General features: G+C 49.9%; 1 pseudogene; it reads left to right on the forward strand.

The window, feature by feature from the left end:
• Positions 1-308: 308 nt before the first annotated feature.
• Positions 309-1,053, forward strand: LOC129505399 (phosphoglycerate mutase 1-like; annotated as a pseudogene).
• Positions 1,054-14,351: the final 13,298 nt, after the last annotated feature.

Below are 14,351 nucleotides of genomic sequence, written 5' to 3' on the forward strand. Positions count from 1 at the left end.
TTTCTAGCTCTATAAATAACCTCAAAATGGAGTAGAAAATTTGATGAAATTACCTATATTTCTTCCTAAATGACTTTTGGTCATTAGTTCATCATCTATTTGTGACACAGTAGGGTTTTATTTTATAGTTGACATTTGCGCCATTGCTAAGCTCCAATTTCCTGTGTACACAAAGGGTATCCTAATAAAAACCGTCTTGTGTTGTTTAAAAAAAAAATTATATTAAGTGAGTGCTCAAGTGTCCTAGGACCAGACAGCTGCTCTGGAATCCCTACTAGATTCACTCTGCGTGTCAGGGAGCCGTGGCCATGGCCACCTACAAACTGGCACTGATCTAGCAGGGCAAGAGTGCTTGGAACCTGGAGCACTGCTTCAGTGGCTGGTAGGATGTGACCTGAGCCAAGCTGGCACAAGAAGGAAAAGCATGATGGCCAGGCACTGTGCTGGCTAGCAGTTTGACATTTGCTTTACCTCAGTGCAGAAGAGAGCAATTCAGACAGTGCTGAATTCCATTGACCAAATGTGGCTGCCAGTAGTGAGGACTTGGCACTCCAGTGAGTGACACTATGGGGTTCTGACTGGCCTCAATAAAGCAGAAACTACTGCCAAGCATGGCGAGACCCAGAAAAGAACTGGAGATGCTCTTATGATGCCCCACCACCTCTGATGGAGCCTGACCATCCCTTCTACAGCAACATTAGTAAGAATCACAGGTGTGCAGAACTCATTGAATATCCCCTACCCTCCTGTGAGAGTCTAAAGTACACAGTTGCCAGAACTCTGCCCTTTTAGAAAGAAGAAATACCCCAGATCAAAGAGGGGAAATGGGTACAGATTGTAGCCCATGGCAACAACCTTTTGGACATTGTCAAGCATCTGGAGGGTCTTTCCAAAGAAGCTATCATTGAGCTGAACCTGCCAACTAGTATTCCCATGGTCTATGAATTAGACAAGAACTTTAAGCCCATCAAGACCAGGCAGTTCCTGGGGGATGAAGAGAACATGGGTAAAGTCACGGAAGCTGTGGCTGCCCAGAGCAAGGCCAAAAAGTGAAGGCAAGCAGGCAGACTGCTTTCCCAAGAACATCTTCCCTGTCCATCCCATTCTTCTGTGCTTCTGGCACATGTCACACTGACCACATCTGTAGACATCTTAAGTTTTAGCTGCAAATGGTGACCAATGCCCCTAATTAATTTAGCTATTTTGTTTCTTGCATCCACTCCTTTCACATAATCTAGTCAGAATGGCACTTCTGGGGCATGGGTCCTTAGTTCAAGCTGAGGGAAGACTCTTATTCAAGAATAGAGAGTTAGTGACTCTGGAGTTTTTGCTACCACTTTTTTATTTAGAACCTGATTGAGTTGGGGATAGGAAAGAAACAGGCTAGGTGTGACCAATAAGAAGCAGACTGGGGACAGCCCTGGTGGCTCAGCGGTTTAGCACCGCCTTCAGCCCGTGGTGTGATCCTGGAGACCCAGGATCGAGTCCCACGTCGGGCTCCCTGCATGGGGCCTGCTTCTCCCTCTGCCTGTGTCTCTGCCTCTCTCTCTCTCTCTGTGTGTCTCTCGTGAATGAATAAATAAAATCTTAAAAAGAAGAAGAAGAAGAAGAAGAAGATTGGTAGGCTTGCACGTGGCAGCCTTGAGACCTGCCATTAGAGTCTGGCAGTAGACCCGGAGTCTCTCCTTACCTTCAGCCAATTTGTAGTCCCAGGCGGGGTGGGATGAAGGGAAGGCAGCATTTATGAGGTCTGGGTTTTGAGTCGGCTGTCTGTCCTCTCCCAGGACAGACTTCCGGGCTTCCACCTGAATTTGTTCTCTCTCCTCGGTGGTGAAGTCACCCGGTGGTGAAGCTGTTGGGAGTCATCCCAAGAAGGCTGGTGGGTAAAGAGAACAGTATCTAAAAGCCCAATTAGATCTCTCGGATTATCAGAGAACTTTGCATTTTGGGTTTTCCAATTATATAAATCACTGGTAGAGAACGGCCAATATAACATTAGCTGTTCGCCAGTCTCGTCGGGGGGGCCCCATGGCACGGAGAGGACGGGCGGTGGAGTCGGCCGGCCCCGCATTCGGAGGTGGGGCCCTCCGGTGGGTCCCACCGCGAGTCCCCGCTGCTGGCCAGCGCACAGGGACACCCTGGTCAGGGAGGGGGCGCCCCTTCTGCAGCCCCCCCCGTGCCTCCAATGGACGGGAGGACGGGAGGGGGTGCCCGGTAGGGCAGCGGGAGAATCCGGTCCTCCGGGGAGGAATCCTGCAAGACCGGATAAAGGGGCGATTGGGGCGTAGAGTCGGTCTCCGTCTCGGCTTTCCCCAGGGCTAGAATCTCAGTGGGTCCTACTTTGGGGGGTAAAAATGGTTTTAGCCAAGGAGGGGGATTCTCTATCATGTCCTGCCAGATCAGGATGTAGGGAACCTGGTCAGAGTGGCCGTTCAGTTTGTCCCTGAAGATCACGGCCTTAACCTGTAAGATAATAGATAGGTGGAAAGTTCCTTCTTGGGGCGATCCCACGTCAAAGGTTGGCATTCTGGTATGCAATAAATTTGGAATTTCTCTCTCCGTATGTCTATGCTCAGAATACGAGCTCTTTCCCTAACATCCGAGAAGTGGGAGAGCATAAGAGACAGGACAGTGGTTTCTGTCTGCCCCGTTATGCCCCCAATCCACACACACCAAGACACAGACAGTAAAGACAGTTAACAAGGACCCAACAACACAGACGAATGCACAAACAGTTAACAAGGACATAGTAACACAGACCAATGTTCCAGTGTGGCAGTGGAGACAAAACAGAAAGTAACCCGAAGGGCTGGAGCCGGCCCTCCTTACAGACGAGGACCCCCATCCTCCTTTACAGACAAGGACCCCCCGCTCTCCTTACAGACAAGGACCCCATCCTCCTTACAGACGAGGACCACCCGCCCTCCTTACAGACGAGGACCCCCCCCGCCCTCCTCACAGACGAGGACCCCCCGCCCTCCTTACAGACGAGGACTCCCCGCCCTCCTTACAGACGAGGACCCCCGCCTCCTTACAGACGAGGTCCCCCGCCCTCCTTACAGACCAGGACCCCCCGCCCTCCTTACAGATGAGGACCCCATCCTCCTTACAGAGGAGGACCCCCGCCCTCCTTACAGACGAGGACCCCCGCCTCCTTACAGACGAGGACCCCCCGCCCTCCTTACAGACGAGGACCCCCCGCCCTCCTTACAGGCGAGGACCCCCCCGCCCTCCTTACAGACGAGGACCCCCATCCTCCTTACAGACGAGGACCCCCGCCCTCCTTACAGACGAGGACCCCCCGCCCTCCTTACAGACGAGGACCCCCGCCCTCCTTACAGACGAGGACCCCCCGCCCTCCTTACAGACGAGGACTCCCCGCCCTCCTTACAGACGAGGACCCCCGCCTCCTTACAGACGAGGTCCCCCGCCTCCTTACAGACCAGGACCCCCCGCCCTCCTTACAGATGAGGACCCCATCCTCCTTACAGAGGAGGACCCCCGCCCTCCTTACAGACGAGGACCCCCCGCCCTCCTTACAGACGAGGACCCCCCCTCCTAACAGACGAGGACCCCCGCCCTCCTTACAGACGAGGACCCCCCGCCCTCCTTACAGACGAGGACTCCCCGCCCTCCTTACAGACGAGGACCCCCGCCCTCCTTACAGACGAGGACCCCCCGCCCTCCTTACAGACGAGGACCCCCCCTCCTAACAGACGAGGACCCCCGCCCTCCTTACAGACGAGGACTCCCCGCCCTCCTTACAGACGAGGACCCCCGCCCTCCTTACAGACGAGGACCCCCCGCCCTCCTTACAGACGAGGACCCCCCCTCCTAACAGACGAGGACCCCCGCCCTCCTTACAGACGAGGACCCCCCGCCCTCCTTACAGACGAGGACCCCCGCCTCCTTACAGACGAGGACCCCCCGCCCTCCTTACAGACGAGGACTCCCCGCCCTCCTTACAGACGAGGACCCCCGCCCTCCTTACAGACGAGGACCCCCGCCCTCCTTACAGACGAGGACCCCCCACCCTCCTTACAGACGAGGACCCCATCCTCCTTACAGATGAGGACCCCCGCCTCCTTACAGACGAGGACCCCCGCCCTCCTTACAGACGAGGACCCCCCGCCCTCCTTACAGACGAGGACTCCCCGCCCTCCTTACAGACGAGGACCCCCGCCCTCCTTACAGACGAGGACCCCCGCCTCCTTACAGACGAGGACCCCCGCCCTCCTTACAGACGAGGACCCCCGCCTCCTTACAGACGAGGACCCCCCGCCCTCCTTACAGACGAGGACTCCCCGCCCTCCTTACAGACGAGGACCCCCGCCCTCCTTACAGACGAGGACCCCCGCCCTCCTTACAGACGAGGACCCCCCGCCCTCCTTACAGACGAAGACCCCCCGCCCTCCTTACAGACGAGGACCCCCCGCCCTCCTTACAGATGAGGACCCCCCGCCCTCCTTACAGACGAGGACCCCCCGCCCTCCTTACAGACGAGGACTCCCCGCCCTCCTTACAGACGAGGACCCCCGCCCTCCTTACAGACGAGGACCCCCGCCCTCCTTACAGACGAGGACCCCCCGCCCTCCTTACAGACGAAGACCCCCCGCCCTCCTTACAGACGAGGACCCCCGCCTCCTTACAGACGAGGACCCCCGCCCTCCTTACAGACGAGGACCCCCCGCCCTTCTTACAGACGAGGACCCCCCGCCCTCCTTACAGACGAGGACCCCCCGCCCTCCTTACAGACGAGGACCCCCGCCCTCCTTACAGATGAGGACCCCCGCCTCCTTACAGACGAGGACCCCCGCCCTCCTTACAGACGATGACCCCCGCCCTCCTTACAGACGAGGACCCCCCCCTGCTTACAGACGAGGACCCCCCCTCCTTACAGACGAGGACCCCCGCCCTCCTTACAGACGAGGACCCCCGCCCTCCTTACAGAGGAGGACCCCCATCCTCCTTACAGACGAGGACCCCCCGCCCTCCTTACAGACGAGGACCCCCATCCTCCTTACAGACGAGGACCCCCCGCCCTCCTTACAGACGAGGACCCCAACCCTCCTTACAGACGAGGACCCCCGCCCTCCTTACAGACGAGGACCCCCCGCCCTCCTTACAGACGAGGACCCCCCGCCCTCCTTACAGACGAGGACCCCCCGTCCTCCTTACAGACGAGGACCCCCGCCTCGTTACAGACGAGGACCCCCCGCCCTCCTTACAGACGAGGACCCCCGCCCTCCTTACAGACGAGGACCCCCCGCCCTCCTTACAGATGAGGACCCCCCATCCTCCTTACAGACGAGGACCCCCGCCTCCTTACAGACGAGGACCCCCGCCCTCCTTACAGACGAGGACCCCCGCCCTCCTTACAGACGAGGACCCCCCGCCCTCCTTACAGATGAGGACCCCCCATCCTCCTTACAGACGAGGACCCCCCGCCCTCCTTACAGACGAGGACCCCCGCCCTCCTTACAGACGAGGACCCCCCCCTCCTTACAGACGAGGACCCCCGCCTCCTTACAGACGAGGACCCCCCGCCCTCCTTACAGACGAGGACCCCCGCCCTCCTTACAGACGAGGACCCCCCCTCCTTACAGACGAGGACCCCCATCCTCCTCCAGGCGGGGGCAAGGGACGTCCCCTCAGACCCCAGTCGCTGGCCCACCAGCGCGTCTGCCTAAGCCAATGCCGACCCAATACAGATTGGAATTCCTACAGGTAAAAGTACAGTTTAGAGCTGTCAGAGAGTTTGTGTGCAAAAGGTAGAAAAAGTTGAGTGCACTCACCATGCGTGAAGCCCTCCAGATGGGGTCCTGGGGGTTTCTCAGATCCCAGACAAGCCCCAAATGTTGTGCCCAAGATTGCGAATCCGAGAAACCACCGAGGAGCCGACACCGATGCAAACACACGAGGGTTTATTTACAAGCTCGGGCTTGGGTCCAAGTGCACCCGACACAGCGGAGCAGGGACTTGGACCCCGAGGTGGGTTTTAGCTTACTTTTAAGGGCTGGGCTCGGGGACCTCCAGAAGGGCTGGAGCAATTCCTCAAGTTCTGTTTACATTTTGATATGGGGCCTTCAAGGGCATTGAGCTCTGTTCTCATTCTAATAGGGGCTTCCTGCCCTTGGCTTGGGCTTAGTTTTTATTCTATTGTGGGGCTTTCTAGGACATTAAGCTGTAAACTTCTTTTTTTTTCCTGTAACTGAAGTAATGTAAAGTTCAGCTCTTCTTCGCAGGGGCCTGGGATGGCTGGACGTGTGCTAAGGCTGAACTTAAACTGGAACGGCCTTTAATTTTCTCGGCCTCCACAATAGCAAACTAGACACAAACAGAGACTTGGAAAAGCAGTTGTGTACCTAACTGTCCAGTTTTGGCCCTGTCCTGACCCATAACTGATCAGTGATGGATGGTACACACATGAACCCACCCACAGGGTATTTTTTTTCAGTCCTTTAATCAAGAATGGACTCTGTTGAACAGGGTCAAAAAAATGCTCTTTTGGCATGAGGATTATCTGAGCTCACTTTTTGAAAAATCTGCTGATGTAGGAGAAGTTCTGAAAAACAGAGCATAAGTTTCCTTTTGTATGGAAATTTTACATTTATATAGGAAATTTCCATTTATAAAAGTGTCTCACTTTTCTGTACCAAAGAGGAAGAGGACTTAACAACTCTCATGAATGGGAAATCAGACTTAAATTTGTATAGCAAACTGTTGCCAGCTGAACCCAAGACTTGATCTTTCCTGCTAACCTGCTTGCACCCACCGACCTTTGTCCCACATTTTTCCTTATATTCTTCTTTCTACCTTATCTCTTCATTCAAGCAAAGGACCCTACAGGCACAACATTCCATTATGGAAACCAAAACTACCCCTGAAGCAATAAGGACTACCCAGAGGAAGAGCTCTGGTATCCCCTCCCCCCCCCCACCACCACTCAGACCACTTTGATCTTAATCTTTGACTCCTGTCTTTTCAGATGGACCATGGGCTGACCACTGGGATGACCCATAATTACCTTTACCTCATTATAATACCAAATTCTCTGTGCAAGGAGGATCATAAGCCTCATTTACATAACAGTGTATGTGTAGGCATGTCTCCTTAGGGTGCATGGATGGCCTTTTAGATACAATGACAAAGCTTCCCTATCTAAATATTCATCCTAACCCTAAATAAAAGGAACACATTCACCCTTTCTCAGCTTTGGAAGATGTTCCCCCAAATCTCCTTGCTTGCTACAAATAGTGTCCTTTGTGAGAAAACTAACCTGGTGTAGTTTTTATCATCTGACTCACCAAGGAGCAAACACATGTGGGTTCAGTTGCAAAACCTTACTAAAAATTTCTGGTTTACCATATATTTCCCTATCATCTTCCCATAACTTACTTCCTCCTCTCCTAACAGAAGTCCAAAATTCCTTTTCCTTTGGCCTAAGATGGTTTATAAGCCCTCCATAACTGACTGCCATGTGAAGCTATGTTTTTCTTTGACAATCTCTGCAAACATACATAGTTAAAACTGCATTTGCCCTCTATTATTAACACATCTTTTATTGGTTTGATTGGAAGGGCTGAACCATTAAACCTAGAAGGGTAAAGGGAAGAAGGGTCCATACTGCTCCAAAACAGAGTAGATAATTCCCCTGACAAGGACATGAACCACATCTCCCAGGATCTTGGAAGCCATTCCCACCTTCACTCTGTGGGAAGTGAGACACCTGAGAATGACGATTGCTAGACAGGCCCATAGCCTCATAGGGAAAAGAGGGCTTAAATGGGGTCTCATGGTAACTGTCAGGTTTAATCTGATCAGTAGTGAAATGAAATAGAAAGGCCAGGCCAAAGTTGGTCGAAACAGGTTTTTAATGGGATGTGCTCTCGGGCCAGGTTCCATGGCCCACAGGGGAGAGAGAGAGCAGGGAAGTCGTGGGCCAGGAAAGTCACCCCCAGGCAGGTTGCAGGAGGGTTTATAAGGAGTTTTTGTCAGGAGGATTGGTCGGGAAATATGGGGTGAGGTTTCCTTATTTGGTGGTGTTTTTCAGGTTTTTGGTCTTTTCCAGGTCTTGTCCCCCCACCCCCACCCCACCCCCGTTAGGGCAAGGGTTAAGGGGGGGGTCATAAGCTAAGTTAGGGTAGGGTGGCAAGGCGGCATTGGCAGGAAGATGGGAGTAGGGCAGCGTTATTGGGAGGTTGCTAGCCTCGGGTATCATCAAGGCAGCAGTGCAGGGAAATGCTGCTCCAAGGAGAGCCTGCATGGCCAGAGAAGACCCTCTCCAACAGGCCAAGAGGATCTGATGCCTGCTGGCAAGTGGGAAGAGCAAGCTGCAAGTTGCAAGCTACTGAGACTCACCATCCTGTGATGGTTCTTTTGCACTGGGACATGTAGATTAACCAGCTTCTGGTGGAGACCTGGAGACTTACAGCAATGCCAAATTCCATCAGACTCCAAAAAGTGTTTCCTGTTCCCCTCAAGCCAGTTCTCACGGGTGTCCCTGACCTTTGCCATTCTGGACACAACCAGGAAGTCTGCTGATGAGAGGCACCTTGGATATCAGACTCCCACAGAAGCACTGGGGATCACAAATTTCCCTTCCCCACATCTGGGGTGCAACAATGGGACTCCCCTCGCTCTGGGAGGATGGCCTGCTGGGATGAAGCAGTGCCTGTTTACAGAGGCCCAGAGGTGCTGGAAACCTGAGGGCAGATGGTACCTGAGGAGCAAAGTGTGCATGTGCTAGCTTCTCCAGCCTGTCAGCAAGGTAACTTGGCATCGGTCTCTGGGTCAGGCCATGTAACATGAAGAGTCACAGAGGACAAATGGGGTTGTTGCAAACAGTCCATCCTCCTCCAAACAGTAGCTAATGCCTCTTGCCAGATCTGGTAAGTTTTCAGAGCAGATCTTGGGGGATCTTGGAAGCCATCCCAGGTCCAACTGTAGTCTCCGACCAATGTGGGATGGAAGACACCTGGGAATTATGGTTGCCAGACAGGCCTTTAGTCCCATAAGGACAGCAAGGCCAAGTTATGAAGTAACTTGTTTTGGGAAGCAAATCTGTGCTCAGAGCCTGAGTTTGTCTTTACACTTTATTTAACCCAGATTTTCTGTGGGAATTTAATAATACATACAGAGTAATGTCTGTTAGTAAGCCAATAAATAAATAACATATTCCAGATCAATGATAGATTAATCACACTGTTGTCGCAGCCAAGAGTTGATGAGAAGAACACAGTCCAAATTTAGCTAAGACGTACCTTTATACGAATTGGTCCTTGGAAGATTGGCTTAGCCACCCAGGCTGTGTCCAGCTCCTAGCACCAAAGTAAAAGGCCCCCATAGCTAGAGCACGCTGCTAGGTAGCAAGGGCACTGGCTCTGACTAGGAAGATGATTTTCCTCAGGGGACCACACTGCACAGCCTTCAGCCCTGCTGCTACGGGACTCACCTTTAGCACCGGGGGAGGGAGGCCAATTGCCCTCACGGTCTTCGGAAAGCTATTTGCCATCAGCAAAGAGATGCCCTGCTCAGACCAAACACTCTCAGATGGTTTTACAAACTCTTAGTCTTTATAAGTAAAAGTCACCTTGCCGCAGTTGCCTGTTCATGATTTTACTGATAAGTGCCAGCAGAGCCCCTCAGCAGTTCAGCTACTGAGTTCTGAACAGAACAGATAGGATGATGACATCCGGACACAAAACACTTCATTATTATTATTATTTTTTTTATTTTTAATAAAACTTTTTTTTTATGATAGTCACAGAGAGAGAGAGAGAGAGGCAGAAACACAGGCAGAGGGAGAAGCAGGCTCCATGCACCGGGAGCCCGACGTGGGATTCGATCCCGGGTCTCCAGGATCGCACCCTGGGCCAAAGGCAGGCGCTAAACCGCTGCGCCACCCAGGGATCCCAACACTTCATTATTATATCAGAAAAACCCTTTTCTTTGTCTTTATCATAACCAAGTGGATTAAAACAACTTCACCTAAATTATAAGGAAGTGGATTTGAAATCCTATCAGACCAATACATGATAGTAACCACCTCCTCTCAAACTCTCCTATCAGGTGGAAGTGTGAAGGGCCACTCCAGAAGGACTCCTGGGGAAACTTAGAGCAGTCCCAATACCTGCCGGTGGCTGCATAGTGACAAACCATGAGTCCTTGAGCCACTGTGACAGAGCATTCAGGCACCCTGGATTGGTCCCAGGATCCGGAATTGATGGGGATCAACAAAGCTTCTGGTGGGGACTCCTGGGTGTCTCACAGCAAAGCCAAATTCTGCCCTGCTCCAAAACAGCCTTTGCTATTTTCTTGAAGCTAGTTCTCATGAAAATCCTACAGCCTTACCACGCTAGGCATGGCAAGGAATTTCACTGATGAGAAACACTAGGGGACATGATGCCCAGAAATGCACTGAGAATCCCCAGGCATAGGGCCACAAGGGGTCTGACTCAAATGATCTTCCCCCTCCATGTCAAGAGCATAGTATGGGCACCCCAAGCTCCAGGAAAATGACCTGCTGGCACCAGGGGGCTCCTGTTCACACAGACTTAAAGGTCCTAGACATCTGAGGGCAAGAGACAACCAGGAGCAAAGTGCAAATGTGTTAGCTGCTCTGACCCTGCAGGCAGGCATCCCTGGGAACAGTCCATGGGTCAGGGCCCTGGTAGGATCAGTTAGGGCAACAAGCTGAAACTTGTTGGGAACACACGCCTGCCAGCTTCTTCCAGCTCCAAAACAGAATAGCCAATCTGCCTGACACCAAGTTTTTTTGGGAACTTAGGCATACCTTGCTGGATCTTGGAAGCCATTTGGGGCCTGATCATTGCTAAGTGGGATGGGAATTATGATATTCAGACCAGCTTCTAGTCCCATAACTACCATCCAAACTTTATCATCAATGCAGCAATGTGGAGAAATGCTGCTCTAGGGAGATGGCTGAGGGGACTGGAGCAGGTCGTATTCAAGAGGTTATAAGGGCCTGATGCCTGTTGGCAGGCTCAGGGGGAAAACTGCCCTTGCATGAGCCACTGTGACTCAGCAGCTAAGTACCTTTGGATAGATCCCCAAGTCTGGGAATCATAATGATATACAAGGATTCCGGTGGGGATTTGGAAGATTTACTTCGATACCAACTCTAAAACAATTTCCTGCTCCCCTGAGGCCAGATATCACAGGAACCTCTGAGCCTTGCCATCCAGGGTGGAATCAGAAGTCTCTAATGAGAGCACCTGGGAGACATGACTCCCACAGAGGTGCTGAGTATCCCCCAGCCACAGGGCCACAAAGAGTCTCACTCAAAAGACCTTCCCCTCTCTATATCGGGAATGCAGTGTCAGGACCCCTATCAGAAAGGTAGGGTGGGCTGGGGCTGGGCTGAGGTGGTGTTCACACAGGCCTAGAATTCCTGGAAACTGAAGGCAGGAGCTGCCAGGGAGCAAAGTATGCATGTGCCAACCACTCTGACCTGGCAGCTAGGCCCTCCTGGGTCAGGGCCATGTAAGGATAGTCAGGACAATAGGTGGGCTCATGTGAGGTACACACAACGTAACCCTACAGAGTGAAAAAGATGTTTCTAAAATGATGAAATGGTTATCAAGTGATTAAGCTTATTCTCATTCAGTGAAACAAACTGATATGTTGTGTCTTCTGATTTGATGCAATTGGGAGGATTGCAAATCACTTTTGTAGTATTCCTACCAAAAATATTAATCTGAATCATTAATGAGTCCAGATTTTGGAATAACTTAAAAACATTAGCAATATGCCAATGCATAGATGCCACATGCACTGTTCCACTATCAGGATAGAAGAGGTGTTTGGAAGCAATGACCAGTTCAAATGTTGGCAATAAATAAATATTTCAAGTGGAAAAAATGTTTCAATTGTGTATTCAACTTCCAAAACCAGAATTAAAATTAGGAAAGGGAAAGACACAAGGTCAGAAAGCTGAAAAATACAGCAAATTTTTGAAAACCTGTCTATAAAATAACTATGGATATGGTTATCGATACACAGAATTGATTGAAATTAAATATACAGTACACTACCCAAGTCTCTGAGAGTTTTATTGCCTAAAGAATACATGATCTGGGACTAAAAATGAATGTTACTATGTAAGAAATAAAAGAACCATTGGTTCCTAGCCTTCTAGGGGCAAAAATAAGGCCTGGAAAGCTGCTTAGTTCCCACAGAGGAAGGATGTCCCAATGTCTATTTTAGATGCTGCCAAGAGGATACAGGAAAAGAAAGAGTTTCCCATGGTGAGGCCGAGCCATGGAGATCAAGCCCTCCAGGAAGAAAAACTAAAACTTGAACAAAGCACAAAACACCTCCTGGGTAGTGGCCTCCAAAATGTCTGCCTCAAGGAATATTATCGTTGGGCTGTCCCTTAGGAAGAGATGAGAAGATGTTGCCTTTGGGAAGGACAGTGAGCTGGATATGTGGTGATAGTACAGACTTGGTTGTAATTAGTGCTATCTGCTAAGTATTCTGGCTTTCAACCCTTAAGTAAAATTAAAGGATTGAATTTCCTTTTGGTTGGGCAGGGTCATGAGATTCGTTCTATGGCCAAATGGTTGGAGGAGCATTGAAGTGTGTCTGCCTGACCAGGACATTCAATTACTCTTGCAAGCTCCCTGGAACTTTGTTTTTCTTTTCTCAGATAATGGGCAACTGAACCCTGGATGTCTATAAGAAGTAAAAACTCCCCTTCATCCCATCCCCTGACCTCCAGATGTCTCCTCAGAATGGATATTTTACATAAGCAAGAAATAAATCTCTGTGTTTAAGCTACCAATATTAAGTATTTTTTTAATTATTTTTTGTTACTGCAGTATGATCTACTTTATCCTGAATGATACAGAAGTCCTCTGCTTCCAAGGGCATTTTACCTGGGTACCCAGATAGACATGCCAATGAATAGATTGTTGTATGAATCAGGACTCCAGGAGAAAATATACTTCACCCCAGATGTTCGAGTGAAGATATTTAAAAATAGGGACTACTCACAGAGATATGTACAAAGTAAATTATCAAACAAGAGATAATGAGGCACACCAAGACCAGTGAGAGCAGGAAGCTGTTACTACACTTGGGGTTGAAAGGACAAGGGGAGGAATAGAGATATTGAAACCAAGTAGGAGCTGGTGCTCCAGAGGAAGGCCGCCTGGGGACTCTCATACAGAAGGAGGCATGATTGTGACAAGGGAGGAGACAAGAAACACCAGATTTCTTTTTCCTGCTATTGGATCTACTGCCTCATATCTGGCCAGCCATGGGTCTGAGAAAGAAATTCTAAATAGCTTTCTCAGTTGTGGAGAAGAGTAGAGAAGTCTTGGGTAGGGAATGGAGAGTGATTGGTCAGAATGACCTTATGGAGCTCTGATCAAAGATTTAGAGTATCAGGTGGGGTGCTTTCATAAAAGCCATAAATTCTGTTGAAACAAGCCTTAAAATAAATTTATGAATTTTTATGCTCAAGGAGCACTCGTGTAGAGCAGTAGCATTATCTTTGTGAAATGATTTCTAATAATATTCAACTCAGAAATATAATTGCAGGCAGCCTGGGTGGCTCAACGGTTTAGTGCCACCTTCAGCTCAGGGCCTGATCTTGGAGACCTGGGATCGAGTCCCATGTTGGGCTCCCTGCATGGAGCCTGCTTCTCCCTCTGCCGGTTCTCTGCCTCTCTCTCTCTCTCTCTCTCTCTCTCATGAATAAATAAATAAAATCTTTTAAAAAAAGAAATATAATTGTTTAATTATTGATTGTTGTGCTACATGTCTGAGTTTACTGGAAGAAAAATAAGCATATTCTCAAAGTGCTCATTCCTGAATGTATTTTTTAAAAAGAAGCTCAAAAGCTGTACAAAAACAAAAACAGAGAGAGAGAGAGAGAGAGAGTAAAAATCTCAGCATTTGCAGTCAACACGCTTAGAGACAAAAACCCTCTCAGTTTATTTCACATGCTTACTTGCCAAGTAACTCCACAACAGCCCTATGAGACCCTTTTGGGTAATAGTATTATTGATGCTTACACCAAAGAATTGTCATTTTAATAACTAGCAAGAAAATTTCAATCTTTCTACTTTGGAAAGTTACTTAAACTTCTTGACCACATGTGAAAATGACCTGCCAGGAATCAAAATATGAAAATGAAATGTATTGTCACACACATTAATGCAGACAAAACACTAGTTATTGTAGAATATAATTGGTTTTCAGATGATAAAACAATAAGTTGTTATAAGAAATTATTATAAATAAGTTGTTAATAATAAATTACTTGTAAACTGTCCCTATGCAGCTATAAAATATATTAACTAGAATATGGCACAGTATTTGGA

The sequence above is a fragment of the Nyctereutes procyonoides genome, unplaced genomic scaffold (genome assembly GCF_905146905.1).
Source record: "Nyctereutes procyonoides isolate TBG_1078 unplaced genomic scaffold, NYPRO_anot_genome, whole genome shotgun sequence".
NCBI classification, from domain to species: Eukaryota; Metazoa; Chordata; class Mammalia; order Carnivora; family Canidae; genus Nyctereutes; species Nyctereutes procyonoides.